The sequence below is a fragment of the Cricetulus griseus genome, chromosome X, assembly GCF_003668045.3.
Source record: "Cricetulus griseus strain 17A/GY chromosome X, alternate assembly CriGri-PICRH-1.0, whole genome shotgun sequence".
Lineage (NCBI taxonomy): Eukaryota > Metazoa > Chordata > Mammalia > Rodentia > Cricetidae > Cricetulus > Cricetulus griseus.
The window spans coordinates 10,217,956-10,235,754 of NC_048604.1; the positions used below are offsets into that span (position 1 = coordinate 10,217,956).

Sequence of the window (17,799 nt, forward strand, 5' to 3'; positions counted from 1 at the left end):
ACATGTATGAAAATGCCAAAGAACATATTTAATTATTAAAGAATAGCAGAGCTTTGAACTTTCAAATTATTGTTCATGGCAGTTTTATAAAAGTTGAGAAGTTGAGTTGAATGTGCCCCATAGAAAAGATGATGAGGACTGCTTGTGACTGATGAAGTAGAAATGTGGTTGATAAGGAATATATAAACACCTCAGGTGGCAGGCAGAGGGCAGAGAGCATGGGGGTCAAGGGTGAAGTGTGGCCAGACACAGGGTGGGGAGGAATACAGGAGGGCAAGAAAGGAGATGCCTTGATAGAGGGAGAAAGTACAGGCTTGGAGAGAGGTCTAGCACAGGGTAAATGCTAGGGGATCCACAGGGATGACTGATGGGGGAAGTACTTCTGTGTATGTTTATCTTATTGTTAAATAAAATACTGTTTGGCCAATGAGACAGCAAGTTAGAAGGGACTAGGAGTCAAAGAGGATTCTGGGAAATGTAGTAGAGAAGTGGTGATCCAGGCAGGAAGTGACATGGCAAGGAGACTCATATTTAAGAAGGAAACAGGAAGTGTTCACTCTTTTCCCTTCTGGTCCTGCTCCAGAAGCACAATGTGATCCAGTGGCAAGGAAGGACGCTGATAAGGCATCCGATAAGATAAGTCTTATAAAATATATAGGTTTATGATAGTTAAGACTGAGCTAACAGATGAGAATCCTAGTCATTGGCCAAGCAGCTTTGTACCTAATATGTCTCTGTATTATTTTGTCTATCCACGCGGCGGGCAGAAATTGGGCACCTGGCAGAGACCGCCCATGTGGCGATGGGGCTCGGGCAGCTTTTGGAAGAAAGATTTATCGTAACAGATGACCTCAACTAAGAATCCAGGCACTGGTGGAGAGCATGACATTGATGCCCTTTCCCTGTAATGTGATTGATATCTACCTTGGTTACCATTCCTAGAGCCTTCATCCAGTTGTTGTTCAAAGCAGAGACAGGAACCCACAGCTAAGGGCTGAACCATACTCCTGGAATCCAGTTGTGGAGAGGGAGGAGTGATGAGCAAAGGAGCCAAGATGGTGCTAGAGAAACCCACAGAAACACTTGACCTGACCTACTAAGAGCATTGAGATCCTAGTCATAAAGCTGGGGAAACAGCATTGGACTGAACCAAGCCCTCTGAATGTGGGTGCCAGCTAGGCGGCCAAGGCAGTCTATGGGACCTCTAAGAGTGGAGTCAGTGTTTATCCGTAGAGCACAAATGGACTTTGGGAGCCCATTCCCTTTGGAGGGATACTATTGCAGCCCAGATACAGCAAGGAGGATTTAGGCCCTCCCCTGAATGATATGAAGGACTTTGAAGGTCTCCTGTGGAGGTTCTCACTATATCTGGGGAGGAGTTGGAGGATGGGTTGGGGAGGTTGGTGGGGAACATGGGAGGATGGGAGGGTGAGGAAATGAGACGTGGATTTGTAAATATGAGTAGTAATTAAAGAATTAAAAAATAAATTTGAAATAAAAAGAAATATTAATACAAAATATTGAGAAAAATAACATTTGTAAGATCAGTAATTGATTTGTTGGATTTTATATTTTCACTATCCATCACATTTTTATACACTCATCCACCACCATAAAAAACGTACTGGTATGAATTAGAATGGTACCCACAGATTGATGGATTTGAATACTTGGTCACCATGGAGTGGCACTATTTGAAAGGATTGAAAGATGTAGAGTTGTTGGAGGCAGCGTGTCATTAGGGAAGGTGTTCATGTTTCAAAACGCCCAAGCCAGGCCCAGTGTATATGCCATCCTGTTCCCAGAGGATACAATTTTGAAACTCTCATCTACTTCTCCAACACCATGTCTGCCTGTGTGCTGCGATGCTTCATGCCATGATGATAATGGACTAACCTCTGAAGTGTTAACCACTCTCAGTTGAATGATTTCCTTTGAAAGAGTTGTTCATGGCAGCAGAACACTGACTAACATATAAATAAATGACAGAATTAAATCTAGAAAATTATTAGATTTATAACTTCTTTCACATTTCATTTTTCTTCATCTACATTCTGTCCTTCATCCCCTAATATTATTTCTTTTAGTCTCCTTTCTAAATTCTACGCTATACTCACATTTGCATCTTTGTAAATATATACATATGTACATTATAAGATGGAATCCCAATATGAAGAAGAGCATACATAGTTTTTTTTTTTATTTCCGAAAATAGATGCCCTTACTTAATATTGTAGTTAGAGGAGAAAGGGAACAAAGGAAGAAAGACACAAAAGGAGGAAGCAGATGAAGTAGTAAGATGGAGGAAGAAAAATGTGAGTTGAGGAAAACAGAAGGAAATGCAGAGGGCAAGAGTCAAGGATCATTTTGATTTACTGCCCAGCTGTGCCAACTGTTTTCTCTATGTACTCAGGTATACTCAGCTGTAAAAGGAAGATGAAATAACTAGGTTAATGGACAGAAAGCTCTCAGAACAATGATTACCAAACAGCAAAAGCCCATTTGTAAGTGTAAACTGTCACTTTTTTTTTAGTTTAGAAAATACACTTTTTGAGTTTGTATAGTCTGTGATTAAGGTTTGCAGAGACTGTTAATGTAACAATGGCCCTATCAATCTTTGTTTTCTTCTGCATATACTTACGCCTTCTATGAAGGTCTGACTTCATAGAAGGCCTATAAAAGATGGCTGGGACTTCTCAAGAAGTATGAATAACAGTTAGATATCCATTTGTAACCAATAGGAAAATCTAGGCATAGGAAAATTTGTCAGTCACATAGTACATTGTACGAGATTTCCTGAGACATTGTAGGTAAAAAGCAAACAAAATAGAAGATTGTGCCCTATGAAACAGTAGCATTTCAAAGTTGAGGAGAAAAGTGAAAACTACAATGGAAATCAGAAGAGAAGGAAGAAAATATGGCATCTATATGATAAAGGAGTTTCTAAAATAGTAATGATCTATTATTGTACTCATAAAGTAAGTACATCCTTCAATAATACTGAGCACACAAAATTTCCAGTAAGTTTCACTATAAGCATTCAAAACATATAATGTCTCTTCCCAGCTCCTAGAAGCTTTTGCCGCACATTCCTCTCTACTTTATTCACATGGCTTCTTTTTCTTTATGAACTGCCTTGTGTGTCTAATTTAAATTGCAATATTTGAATCTACTATTTGGGTTTGTTCCTTTATCTGATATGCTGCTCATATGTTTCATAATGTGCCTAGTATCAAACATATTTTTAAAATAAAATAGAACATATCTAGGTGCATCTTATAGTCAACTATGTCTACTAGATATCAGTAGACTAAGTTGTCTCAAGAAAATGAATTTTTGAATTTAATAATAACTGACAATGTTGTTATACATGCATGTGGTTACTCACACAAAACTGATTAGTTTATGGTTTGAAATTGAATGGACATGAGACATGTACTACACTAACCTTTTCTTTTCACTTTCTCCGTCCATGGGGCTTTGGGAAAAAATATTTTCCAGTTTTAATAAGCTTCCAGAGTATTCTATTTACAATACTAGCACCTGTTAAGATCTAGCATTTGAATAGCTTATTTGAACTTGACAAATATTCTATCAAGAAGCACATAATAGATATATTCCTCAATGAATTTTCAGTCTTAATGTAAACAATATTCCTTCCCTTTATGACAAAATTATTCTCCAAGAATAACCTGCTCTCTTCTGGTTTCTGTTTCTAACACCAATTTTTGTGTATTAATTAGACTATGATGTTCCTGTGTGACCAGAACTCATGGCTTATTCATCTTCATACTCTCTTCACTAAACACAGTAATTGACAGGCGGTAGATTCTTGGTAAATGTTCACTTGATTATTCACTTTAACACATTTATTATGAATGTGGATTCAATGCAATGGTAAGACATAGAGTAATTACATAATGCCAATCTTAGTTTGTATTAATCTGTCATCAGTACTCAAGGAAAGAAAAAAAAAGGCATGATATTTTTCACTTTTACTTTATGAATAAAAGACATTATAATACAAGTCTGTGTGTGCCCATTAAAAGATATAGGAAACAGAAGAAATATTGCTGAAAATGTATTTCAGAAACAGTTGGTTAAATATGCAAGAGTTTAGGAATGTATCATGAACGTATCATAACTAATACTCAGTGACCTATGAGTATAGCTTGATTAGCACAATAGAGGAGTGGGATGTGTGAAATGCCTTATAGGGTTTCAAAACAATGTTGGGTTGACTTACATTTTTAAAATCCATTAGACAAACTATAAGTAATAATTATGTGAATGAATCTAGATGATTTGACCAATTTTAACTGAAATGCGAAAAATGACACTTCATAGCAATTTGTGTTATGTCTAAAGGACAGTAGTTGAACAAGGAAAATCAATAAATCACTTACTTAATATTTTAACTTTAATATATACAGGAATATATATTTTCTTTCAATTATATTGTATTGTGTATGTGTATGTGTCTGGGAATATGCATATTGCAGAATGCGAGGATTAGAAAACAACCCTTGGAATTCAATTCTTTCCTTCTATTATATGGATCCCAATGATCAAGCTCAATTTATCAGGCTTTGTAGCATGAACTTTTACCCACTGAAAATTTTGCAGAACATATTATAAAAATGTATTTGATATAAATTATATGAACGTAAAATTATTAAATTTTTGTTAGTTCTCCAAGAACATCGCACAATTCACTTTGATCTTGTGTCATATTCATGACCCTTCCGCAACTTCTCACAGTTCCAGCCCATTCCATCCACACCCAAATTTGTGTCCACATTTTCATTTGTTTATACACACTAAGTACAGTTTGTGCTGTCTATCTACAATTGATTATGTAGCCTTTCACTGAATTTTGGTAAATCTACCAGAGGCCACACCATTAAAGAAAATTGCCTGTCCTTCCCCTTGCAGCTGTTCGTATCCTTATTTATGACCACCTGCCACATATTGGAATTTTTTCTGGTTTGACCTTGCACAGGTCTTGTGCATATTGTCACAACTTTTGTGAGTTCCTGGTTCCAAACGTCCTGCTGTGATCAGAAACCACTGATCTCTGGAAGTTATCCGCTTTGTCCAGTTCTTACAATCCTTGTGCCACCTCATCGACAATGATCCCTGAGTATTTAGATGGAGGTGTAATATCTCATTTAGAACTGAGTATTCCAGTCTCTCAGTCTCTGCACCTTGAGCAGTTATGAGTCTCTATTAATAATTTCCATCTACTGTAGAAAGATTGGATGAGTGTTGAAAGATGAACTAATCTATGGGAACAGTGATAAGTCATTAGGAGTCAGATTAAAATCATGCCCATTTAGCAGAACATTCCTATATGTATACACAACTATGTTTACAGAAATGTTTTGCAAATCCCTAATAACTACTGATGTTACACATATTTCTGTGCACTTATATGATACCTGTATTTCATCTTTGGATTATTGTCCTTTTAAACATTTTTCTCATTTGCTGTTTCTGATATTTAGTTGATTGACTTCCTCATAAATTCTGGAAGGAAGTCTTTTGTACAATATTTGACATATTTTCTGTAGCTTGCTTTTCCTTATCTTTATAGCATATCAGAGCAAATCTTTGATATTATGATATACTTCGGTTTAGAATTAGGTTCACAGGTTATACTTATGGTCTCATATGAAGAAATATTTGCCTATCTAGACATAGAATATACTTTCTCTTTTTCATAAAGATAATGTGGTTTCACATTTTCTATTTATATTTATCAATTAACATTGCATAAACTTTGGGGTTAATTCTTTATATTAATATTCAACTCTTTCAATACAATTTATTGAAAAAATTCTATTTCTTTTAAATGTCCTTTGAATCTTTATAGAAAATTCAATAATATATTTCAGTGGATTTATGCTGAATACTCAAATTTGTTTATTTTACCTATCTGCTTTTCTGTAGACAATATCATTTTGTTCTGTACTGTTACTTTAGATGTTGCAAACTTCCTGAATTGTTTGTGTTCTTCATAAAAAATATTTTGAGTCTTTTATATTATTTTTCATTCCATATTTTTTTCAGAAGTTCACATTATCTAGGAAAAGATGAATTGCCAGATGTTGAAACAACAGATTAAATTAAGAAGTAATCATCAAAGTTTATCCAGTTGTGAACCGTGAGAGGTACAATAACAAGTGGACTGGAAGGATATAACCAATGGTACAATAGTGGCATGAATGTTATTGGAACAATCAACAATCTTCTGATTAAATGTAAGGCCCACTTTATGACAAGAAACTAATTATTTGGATAAGAAACTGGATAGCTAGGTCACAGGCCATACAGAAGAACTCATTACTATTATTCTGCCGAATGAACTACCAAAATGACTCCTAGTGACATATTGTATACCCAAAGATTACTATATTTCTCAACACCCATCTGAAAAATCACTTCTTGATGTAGAACAGGATTAACACAGAGACCCACATCTAGTCATTATGCAGAGAATAATGTTCAGAATGTTCAATGCTAATTAGTACATGTGTGTCATATTTTTGCCTTCCAGGGCTCAGGGATAACCGTGGAAAAGATGGTAGTAAGATTGTAATTTCTGGAGGTAGTGGACGATTACAAGCAAACAATGTTTGTCTGACAGAGTAATGCAGTTGCACATATGGACCAACATTGTGTAACAACATGCACAAGACATAAACATCAAGCCGGATAAAAATTCCAATATGGAAGGAGACAGGTGTGCATCAAATGCTATCCTTCAAAAAGGAGCAAATGCAGTTTTTAGCTCCAGGCAGAGAAATAATCAGGTTAATTTAATGGTGTAAAAACTGGGAGCCTGGGTACACTCCAGGGAAGTACCCAACCCCAGGAAAATCTGAACAACAACAACAAAACAATAGAACTTGATGGGTTAAAAAACAAAAGAACATGAAGTTGGGTGGGTAAAACAGTGACACTATATTCCATACTCTGAATTGAGGAGATAACTAGTGTGGGAAGTGTTGTAATAAAGCTACAATATGGACATATTTCACTAGAAATAACAGAAAAGAACTAATTTATTAAATATGTCAGTGCTTATATTAGAAAACTGAATAAATATGTGTCTGTCTACTGTGTGCCATTTGACATGAGTTAGTCCCTGGATGTAGTATAATTAATTGTTTGATATCAAAGCAAATCATAAGCAAATGCTACAACACTGAAATAAGTTCAGAAAAAAAGAGTACCAGAGACTTTCTACATGCTTGCTCATTTAGTTTTATCAAATTGTGAACATACCTAATGAGTGGATTTTCAGAATCTATTTTTCCTTTTCAATAACAATTCTTTTCATTAACACAAAAACAAGTGCACACATGTGCGCATGCACACACACACACACACACACATACACACACACACACACACACACACACACACACACACACACACACACACACAGAGAGAGAGAGAGAGGGGGCAAGCAAACAGGTAAAGAGGTGTTTGAGTCAAGTTTCACAATAGTCCTCCCCCTTTGCTTCAAGCTGCTCAGGAACAACACACCTATGGTGTGAAACATTTCTCAGATGCCATTCTCATTGTTTGCCTTCTGGTCTGTGTTTGCCTGTGCTGGCCTTGAGCATCACTGCTTTACAAAGTTCTCTTGCAGCCTCTCCCTCTTCCAAGGAATATGACAGCACATTCCTCTAGCTGAAAAAAATTGCTCTGCCCTAAATCTGTGTGTTTCTTCAAACTCTAATTTTCAAAAACATCTTCTTCTAAGTGATATGTAGAATAATACAGCTCAGCATAGTTACCAGTCCTGTCATTGTGTTAGGGGAAAATTTTCAAAAGTCAATGTCTAAATATAGAGTTGAAAAGAGGAAGTATTGACTCATCCGATCATTTACTTACTTTGGGGACTGCAAGAAACTGCTTGACCTCTGTTTTCTTTGGTTAAGTGAAGGCAATAATTCCTGCCTTGTCGTCCAGATGTAGGTGAGTAATTATGGGTTGCAGAGTCCTTTTGAAATTCAAAAAGGAAATTGCAAAGGCTAATCACTAACAATATTCACCTAAGATTTTGAGTAATTGACACACACAAAATAGATTGTCTGGATGAAGAATAGAAAATCATGAATGTTAACAAAGATACATCCATAAATTCACAAGATGATTATGTCAAGGGATGAAAAGCTCCTGTCTTTCTCCCCTTGTCTTCTTCCAGGCTTTGTTTTATGTACATTCTTTTAGACTCTTTCTGATACCTCTGCTAATTTATTCATCAATACGTTAACTCTGAAAACATATACATATTGAGTCTATTGAATCATTTACTTATATACTTGATTCTACTACTTCCAGCTGGGATTCCGGGAGAGTGATGATTTAGAAGCTCCAAACCACTTTGCTTTCATTTTCTTATTTTGTATAGTGAAATCAACTCTTACAATACAGAAATACACTTTGAAAATGACATGTTTATATTTTTGAAAGCATAGACCACCCATGACATGAACACGTTTTGTTTCTTGCTTTTTAGTTATTTATTTAATTATTTTGGCCTACATTATAAGTTGTCATGTATCCCATGCTTGATTTATTAAGTTAATCTATATTTCCTCCATTGCTAGTCTCTTCAGGGTTTTATTATGAAGTGGTTTGCATATGTCAAATATTTTTGTGATGATTATGTGATTTTTATTCTTGACACCACTTATGCAAAGAGTTTATAATGAAGCCTGTCTGATTATGGTAAATGTTATTGTCTTAAATTTGGCTTTCAACTGTTTTATTAAGAATTTTGCTTCTTTCTTCACCGGGGAGATTGGTTTGTAATTTTTTGTTGTTACAGTGTTTTGCCTGGTTTTGAAATTGAGATAGTTTTGGCTTCAAAAACAGTTTGTGAGAATGCCTGACTTTTCTAATTTATGGAATAATTTGAGAGGTATCCCTATAAGTTTTCTGAATGTCTCTTAGCATTTTCTGCTGAATCCATCTGGTCTTGAGATTTTTTTTAGGAAGATTTTATGGTTGGAGGTTTTTTTACATTGTAAATAAATAATTTTGTATTATTAGAAAATCATTTATTACCATAGTCTATACATGCTGCAATAACATGTTCTGGTGGTTCTCTGGAGAGGAATTTGAAGGCTCATTTTTCATGTTTGCATTATTTGAAGATAAGCACTCACTTGAGTGCCTACTTGATTACTGAAGTTGTGGTCATACAAGATACATTTTTCCATATTTTCAGGGTCTTAAAGAGCTGTGTGTGATAATCTTTCTTGTATCACTACTAAACTAATTGTGATTAACAATTAGCAAAAAAATGGCTCACAGTTTTCGAGGTTTCAACCCATGGTCTCTTACTTCTATTATGTTAGCATTGAGATGAAGTAGAAAACCATGGTGACAGAATTATCTGGACAAAGAGGACACCTACCTTATAGTGAATTAGAAGTTGCTGCAAGAGAAAGAGGAAATGTCCAAGGAAAAGAGAGAGCTTCCACTTACATGTTTAAAATAAGCTAAACCTTCCAACTATACTCAATTTTCAAAATTTCTACTCCTTAGCAAAAGTGCTTTCATAAAATTAGTCTACATTTTCATGGTAAAATCATGTTTCAAAAACGTGTCTTTAAAGAATGCAATGAGTATTTACCCTTTTTTATATAGTCCTTTTGGGTAGCACTTTATTTGTAAACTATAATCCCATTACTCAGGATTATCAATGTTTTTTATCAATAGTACTTCATTGATCCTTACTTTTTTGTTTTTCTTTTTTTCAGGGGGTCAGGGTTTCTAGGTGTAGCCCCGGCTGTCCTGGCACTAACTTTGTAGACCGAACTGCTCTTGAACTCAAAGATATCCTCCTGTCTTTGTCTGCCAAGTGCTGGGATTAAAGATGTGCACCACAATCACCCAGCTTCATTCCTTCTTTTTAAAATATATTTTAAAATTAAGTTTATAACACTTTATCCCTTCCCTTTCTTCTTTCTGTCCCTACCACATACCTTTCTTCTAATCCTTCCCATGTTCCCAATTTGAAATTGTTAACCTCTTTTGTATGAATATTATTCAATACATTATGTGTATTGCATATATGTAAATTTATGTATATAAACTTCTGTGTCCATTTTTGTTGTTTGTGTTTATATGGTTTCAAAGCTGGTGAAGGTGTATTAGATAATTAATAAGGGGAATCATCTTTGGGAGAGGAATATTCTGTCTACTCTAGCATTCAATAGATGCCAATAGCTCTTTGTCTAGATGTGGGACTTAGTGAAAATTTTCCATTTTTATTGATGTTGCCACTTTTCCAATGCTTTTTATTGAGCTATATTAAGATGAGAATGTTTACAGTAGGCTTCTTGGTACTTGAGATCTTACAATATTTCCATAGTCCCTTCAGTATCCTTAGGAGCTGTGATGTAGATATAGCCTCTTGTCTTGGGATCCTCACAATCGTTTCATTTCTATTTAACATCCACTTGTGATTCTCTTTGATGGTGCCTTTGCTATTAAGAGAGGCTTCTTTGACAGGGGGTGGTACCTACACTTGTATATGGGTATAGGAACAAGATTTAGAATGTAGTAAAGAATCATGATATTGTAGAAAAGTGGCATTAACAGATTCTTTTCTAAGGTTTATGACTTTGCTAGCACCTGGAATTTTGCTAAGATTTTAGTAAGGCTATGATTTTCCTCTCATTGCATAAGCTTTAATCGCAATTAGAAGTTAGTTACCACCAAAATGTGAGGGTCACTTATTGCAATTCTAGAGATATCCTGCTTTGCTCATCGCTGTGGTTGTAGTTGTTTTTGGATGAGATCATAAATCATTTCCTTTCTAGTGGATGACCACTTTCAGATTAGATCCAAGTTGCTCTAATCATTTAAGTCCTTTACTGTAAATGTTCTGTGTCTTCAGCAACCAGGGCTTACCTTCAACCTCTGAGAGGCAGTCAATGACTATATCAATAGTCAATATTGTTTAGAGATTCACATGGACTACTCTGAATAACTATTTGAAAGAAAAGTTTCTTGTGCTTGGTACTGGGGTTTCTGTTAGTCTACGATTTTTGTGGGAGAACTATCAGCCTTAGTGTATAACTTGTGTGTGTGTATGTATGTGTGTGTGTGCTCATGTATACCCGTGTTTGTGCTTGTGTATTCACATACACTTTAATGTATTATATATAGTTGTTTTAATATGAAAAATATGATTTCTTGGTTTTGCAAATAATTTAGTTATCCTTTCTATCTCCTTCTGTATTGACTTCCTTTTCTTTTACTTTCAAGAAATATCAAGGAAATAATGCTGTCACTGGGAGATGAAGAGAGATTATGCAGTTCAAGCAAGTCATGGGACAATTGGATATGTGCTTTAGATAAATAAATTTCTTAAATAGAATACTAAAGGCTTACATATATGTAGAAATTCTTACAAATATTAATAACATTGGTTCTAATTACTTCCCATACATACTTCACCATCAAATAAACCAAGTATATAAAGGAGTCTAGTCTAGGAATGCTGTGGATTTTCAAGGCACTAACACTCATAACAGGTATAGAAAAGCTGATATAATTAAACAGATGAGACTGTTTTGTTAAAAAGAACTGTTATTTCAGGAGGAACAAACTCTACTGACAGCAAAAAATGCAAATTTAAGAAACCAAATTTGAAGAAAAACATTAACCCTATATGGCCTTTAACATGAAATCCATAGAGGGCTCCAACTGAAATTCAGATAGAAAGGGGCAATGTATTATCACCAGCAACTCTCCATGCAGGAGAGTGCATGATTGTTGATGACCATTACTTTTTCAAAACTAAAACTCTGCTGAATTTGGCAATAGCAGTTAGGCACCTAACTTTGATATCAGGAAAAGAAGATAAAAAATATCTCTATAGAGCATCTTATTAAGTACATCTGTCAGTTCATGATGGCACCTTTTCTGAAAATGTAGTTCATATCTAACACAGAAGAGCTCTTGAAACAAAGTAAATTACAGAACAAAACAACAGTGAACAAAATATAACACATTATACAACTTTGAAAGATTTTTTTATGAAAGCTTTCAAAGAGATGTGGCAATTATATTCATTTCTTTGTCTTGTTTATGTGGCAATTGCTTTTAAAAGGAAAGTACTGCACTTTATTTGGAAGCAATTAAAATTTGAAAAATGACCAAAAATGAGAATATTCATATTTCTTAAAACAATATTTCTTTGCTGAGTATTGTAGTTAGCAGAATATAGAAAATAATATTCAAGATGGAGGTGAAGAAATGATCTACACAGTTTTACATATTTTCAGATATAATTTTCAATATTGTAGCCTGAAGCTCCAGCATCTCTCCTCAGAGGATCTACTGCCTGGCAACAGCCAAGGGCCAGCCATAGAGTGCAACGAGGACCAGTTTCAGTGTCGGAACCACAACTATGCCAAAAGAGATGATGGGGAATGTACTGTGTATGTTTATCTTATTGATTGTTAAATAAATTTCTGTTTGGCCAATGAGAAAGCAAGTTAGACAGGACTAGGAGTCAAAGAGGATTCTGGGAAATGTAGTAGACAAGTGGTGATCCAGACCTGAAGTGACATAGCAAGGAGACTTATATGTAAACAAGGAGAAACAGGAAATGTCCCTTTTCGCCTCCTATCTCCCTCCAGTGGTTCAATGTGATCCACAAGCAAGGAGGGACGCCAATATAAGGCATCATAAGATAAGTCTTATAAAATATATAGACTTATGATAATTGAGACTGAGCTAACAGATGAGAATCCTAGTCATTGGCCAAGCAGCCTTGTACCTAATACAAGTCTCTCTGTGCATTAATTTGGACCCTAATTCAGGAAGGCAGCTGGCATAGAGCATACATATGGCGGTGGGACTTGTTGACTTATGGCCAAAAGATTTATTGTAATAGTAGCCCATGTATTTTGAATATTTTCCATCCATTTCCCTGGGGAATAATTGCCATAAATCATGAGTGAAATCTTAAAGGAAGCTATCCCTGTAAATGTAACACAATTTAATGATAATAGAATTAGAATATAAACTTGAATCTGGCCATTTTCAGAGCATACAGTTTTATCCATAAAGATAGATCTCCAACCTTTATTGCAGGAAAAACCTTTGTTATTATCTTGTCTATATTACTAGTGATTTATTCCAAGACTTTTGGTTATCTCATTATAAGAAATACATACAATAAGTATGTTTATAATATAACCTTCAAAGCTCTTTAAAGATATTTGAAATAACATGAGCCTACAGAATGCATGGGAAAATGTATTAAATATCCCCTGTGTCTCTTTGTGAAATAGTTCTACCACTAAGAGTGTTTACAGTTTATCTTTGAAGACATTTTGCACGGAAAACATGGAATAATATACTGCCTTCCATGTAGTTACCTAGGTGATCTACTTGAAGGGAAAGGAGAACAAGTTTATTAAATATAAAATGCATGATTTTTCTTGTCTGTCAAACATTATAAGCACATCTCATTACTTTGCATTATTTTCCACGAAAATGTAAATCAACTTGAGATAAATCAAATACAATAACTCTGGGCCTAATATCTTTTTACAAGAATCATATGATTTTTCTCTTTTCTTCCTTAACTTTTATTTTATAATATAACTAGAAATATCACTCCATTGCAAAAAAAGAGACAGAAATTCCACCTAGTATAAAGGCCCTTTGAACATTTAATAATATACTCAGAGTTACCAATATTGCATTGGCATTCCATTATGGAAAGAAATCAAAGCACTGATTCTTAGCATGATTGAACCAAGAAGCAATCCTAGATTTGAATTCTCTACTTTATCCTTCCTGTGCCATGCATTCTCTGTCTGTTTTATGAGTCCGAATCTGGGCCTACCTGAAAGCTGACTTGTGAATCTGTTCCTATGCGTCTGTGTCTGTCCCTGTGAGCCTGTCTTTTTGAATGTGTGTGTCCCTAGAAAGGGCTTTAAAATTTTTATTGAGCATAGAAAACATTACATAGGAACTCAAAATGATCTTCGCAGAAATTTTTAACAGAACTTTACAGGATATTTATTATGGCTATTCTTAGGTGTCAACTTGGTTTCATGATAGGGTAGAATAATATAAGAGTCAGACATGGTAATAGGAGCAGGAACCTGAGAGATCACTTCTTCAACTGTAATAATAAAGCAGAGAAACAAAATTGAAAGTGGAGTGAGACTATAAACTCTCAAAGCCCGATCCCGGTTACGTAATTCTTCCAGCATGGCAGGAACTACCTATAACCTCCACAAACAGTACAGCCAAAAGTGGACCCAATGTTCAAATATGGAGGCCTATTCAGGCAGTCTCATTCAAAGTACCACACACCACATTGAAAATCACTGTCACATATAGTTACATAAAACACTAACATGCTCCACATTGCATGACTGTATGTGTTGGATAGGAATCCCGTTGGTTTACACAGGTTGCATTTCTTTGGCTGCATTCCATTGATCATAGGCTCAAATAGAAAGATAGAAGTCCCATGGTCTTTTTTATTTTAGTACTTCATCTTTGAGAAGATGTTACATCTAGTCAAAGCTAGTACCATTGAGCTTTTGTTTTACTCTCAATGAACATTAGAAGAGACATATTCATAGAAATTATTACTCTATTATTTTATTTATTTACTTTATTATTATTACATTAAAGACTAGTAAGCTAGATAGTTGTCTTAATAACTTTTGCGTACATAGGAATGAATTATTCGAGGGGACAACTTTATACTGGATGTGTTTCTATTGACTGATGGCTTCAAAGTTTCAAGTTTATGATTATGTGGCTCCATATTCTTGAGGTGAACATCAGCATAGCAGGAATAGGTGATAGCAGTGTGTCTTCCCCTCATGGAGGACAGCAAGCAGAAGACAGTGAAACAAGCATGGGATTTCACATTGAAAGGCACTCACTCAACACTTTATTTTTCCAGCTGAGCCCCACTTCCTAAAATTTATATAAATTCTAGAAAAAAGAAGCACCAGGTGAAGAATAAATATTGAAACATATGAGCCTATGGGGTATATTTCATGTTCAAACCATAACAACAATAATTTGCAGACAAATATGCTTTGGAATTGCCAGGAGGGCTTGGGTAAGTCAAGTTTTTGGACAATATCTGTAAAGTTGTTTATTCAGTGAATTTACTGTGGGTCCAAAACTTAGCATTTCTGATAAGCTCCCTGGTATATCTGCTGCTGAGTTGTAGATCACAATTTCAGAACTTCTGAAGGAACAAATTATGGTTTTCTGAATAACTATAATAGGAGTGTCTTTGTACCAGCCTAAATTTAAAGATTTAAAGCTCTATCTACCCAAGTGAAAATTCTAGTATTTATTATCACTGTTTCCATAATAGAAAGGGCATGAAGAGGACAGGGATATGTTAATGAGCAGAAGAGGACAAACTATTCATGTATGCATCCACATATGTATATGTTTTCATGAACATGTGTGTTTGAATTATATAGCTAAGATGAAATGGACAAGAGCTTCACATTGCCTACATTATATTATTAATACTAACAACCATGAATATAACCCTTCTGTCAATAGACATGGAAGCCCACCAGTTTCCTGAAAGCTAGTCCATTGCATCATGGAAACTCTTCCATGAACAAAATCACTTATTCCACTATCAATAAAATACTCTCTAAGTTGTATGTCTGCTTTTCTTTTTGCCTAGCCTCATTCTACCACAATAGTAAAACATGTCATTTCTTATGTTCATTTTTAAATCTTATTTTACATGTCAATCCAAGTTCCCTCTCCCTCCCCTCCTCCCATGCCCCCTACCATGGGCAATCTTTAAAATCTGCTATGCCATTTGGATCCTGGCCTAGACCCTCCCATGCGTCTAGGCTGAGAGAGTATTCCTCTATGAGGAGTGGGCTCCCAAAGTCCATTCGTACACTAGGGATAAATACTGAACCACTATCAGAAGCCCCATAGATTAACCAGACCTCCAAACTGACATCCACGTTCAGGGGGTCTGGGAGAGTCCTATGCTGGTTTCCCAGCTATCAATGTGGGATCCATGAGCTCCCCCTTGTTCAGGTCACCTGTTTCTGTGGGTTTCTCCAGCCTTGTCTTGACCACTTTGCTCATCACTCCTTCCTCTCTGCAACTAGATTCCAGAGTTCAGTTCAGCATTTAGCTATGAGTGTCTGCTTCTGCTTCCATCAGCTACTGGATGAAGGCTCTATGATGGCGTATAAGGTAGCATGAAAGTTCAGAAAATGAAAGTAATTTCAAATATCAATATGTGTTTAAAGTATTTCATTTCATCAAGATACCTTCCGATGCAACTTAACTACCAAATAGTGAATGCTACAAAATTAACAGTATGCAGTGTTTTCAAGGTAGGACAACTTCTCTGGGCTCTTGAACTCTTTCTGGTTTATTATGCTGTAGATGTGAAAGAATAAATTAATTACAAATGTTTGAAGAACAACTGGGCATCATGTACTCAATGACTGGAAGAATCATTTATATGTCCAGATAATTATGGCTTAGTGTAATTGCAAGCATACATTTTCTGCCTACCAGGAATAATAAAGACGACATCTGGGAACAGTGATTTACAGTGTAAAATTGATACCCACATCAGTGCAGAAGAAGCAGAATTGCATAAAGTTTTTCCATCGTCCCTGAGAAGAACTCTTTCTCCCTTAATTTATCTTCATTTATTTTCTCTACTATTTGACATACATCCACATACCTCACTTCCTGTTTAAGTGTAATACTTATTAATTCACAAATCTAGTCTGATAAACACAGAGTTAACAGAAGCATATTTTCTTATAAAATGGGTTTGGAGAAAGAGTAGAAAGTGTTATGTTTGGATCAAATTTCTGTCACTCATTTACACTATCCTAGAATGCCAAACACTTTTTTCTCCTTTTCATTTCATTTGAGACAGTTCATATTCTTATTTCACTATTAGTATTCTAGCTGTATGAGTTCCTTCAGCTGTCACTTAAAAATGCATAAAGCTAAATTAAAAGTAGCAAAGGCATTGGGAATGATAATTAGGTAATCATCCTTGTGAGATGTGATTAAAAACTTAATCATAACATATTTTATTTTGCTAGATATAAAAAAACAAACTAATACTGTAACCAATGCCATTTGGTTTTACTGCATTATTGTTTAAAAATAAGATTTTACCAGAAAGTATATATTTATATGTGAAAAACAACCATTCTTTTAAAATATTGTCACTATAGACTGATCCATTGAGTGACATATAATCTTAAATAGTTACTCCAAAATAAAAATATGTGTTCAGTAGTAATCTAATCCACTGCTTAAATTATTTTCTCATTTTAAAAGTAAAATCCTTTTCTTTTGTCAGATACATGAATATTTTTAAACTTCTTTTCCAACAGTATTATTTATATTTTAAAAGGACAAAAAGGAAGCTGGGTGTTGCCTCTACTTCCCGAGTGCTGGGATTAAAGGTGTGTGCCACCAATGCCCGACTAAACACCAGTGTTTTAAAGCTACCACAAAGTATAATATTTACTTAGTACATACATTTGTTTCTGACTTAAAGGAAATCCTAAAGGCCCTCTGCATGGTTACAGATATAATCAAACTCCATTTGAAAAGGAAAGAAAATACTAAATGTATTTTGCATTTAGAACATCTGCTGAAATTTCAGTGAACACAGTTACATCCCACACCAATGTCCATATGGACTATGAATATTTGGAAACAAAAAACAGTATTAAATTGGAATTTTAGATAAATAATTGA

General features: G+C 35.0%; 1 long non-coding RNA gene across 5 annotated transcripts in view; it reads left to right on the forward strand.

The window, feature by feature from the left end:
* Positions 1 to 865: 865 nt before the first annotated feature.
* Positions 866 to 17,799, forward strand: part of LOC107979936 — a 35,211-nt gene continuing 18,277 nt past the window's right edge. Inside the window, exons 1-3 of one of the 5 annotated variants that reach the window (XR_003488500.1) lie at positions 866 to 904; positions 2,414 to 3,897; positions 6,073 to 6,263. This is a non-coding gene — a long non-coding RNA (uncharacterized LOC107979936). Of the gene's footprint in view, positions 905 to 1,231; positions 3,898 to 6,072; positions 6,264 to 17,799 lie in introns of those variants that run through there. The other 4 variants (XR_003488499.2, XR_003488497.2, XR_003488496.2 and 1 more) reach the window with 4 other exon arrangements.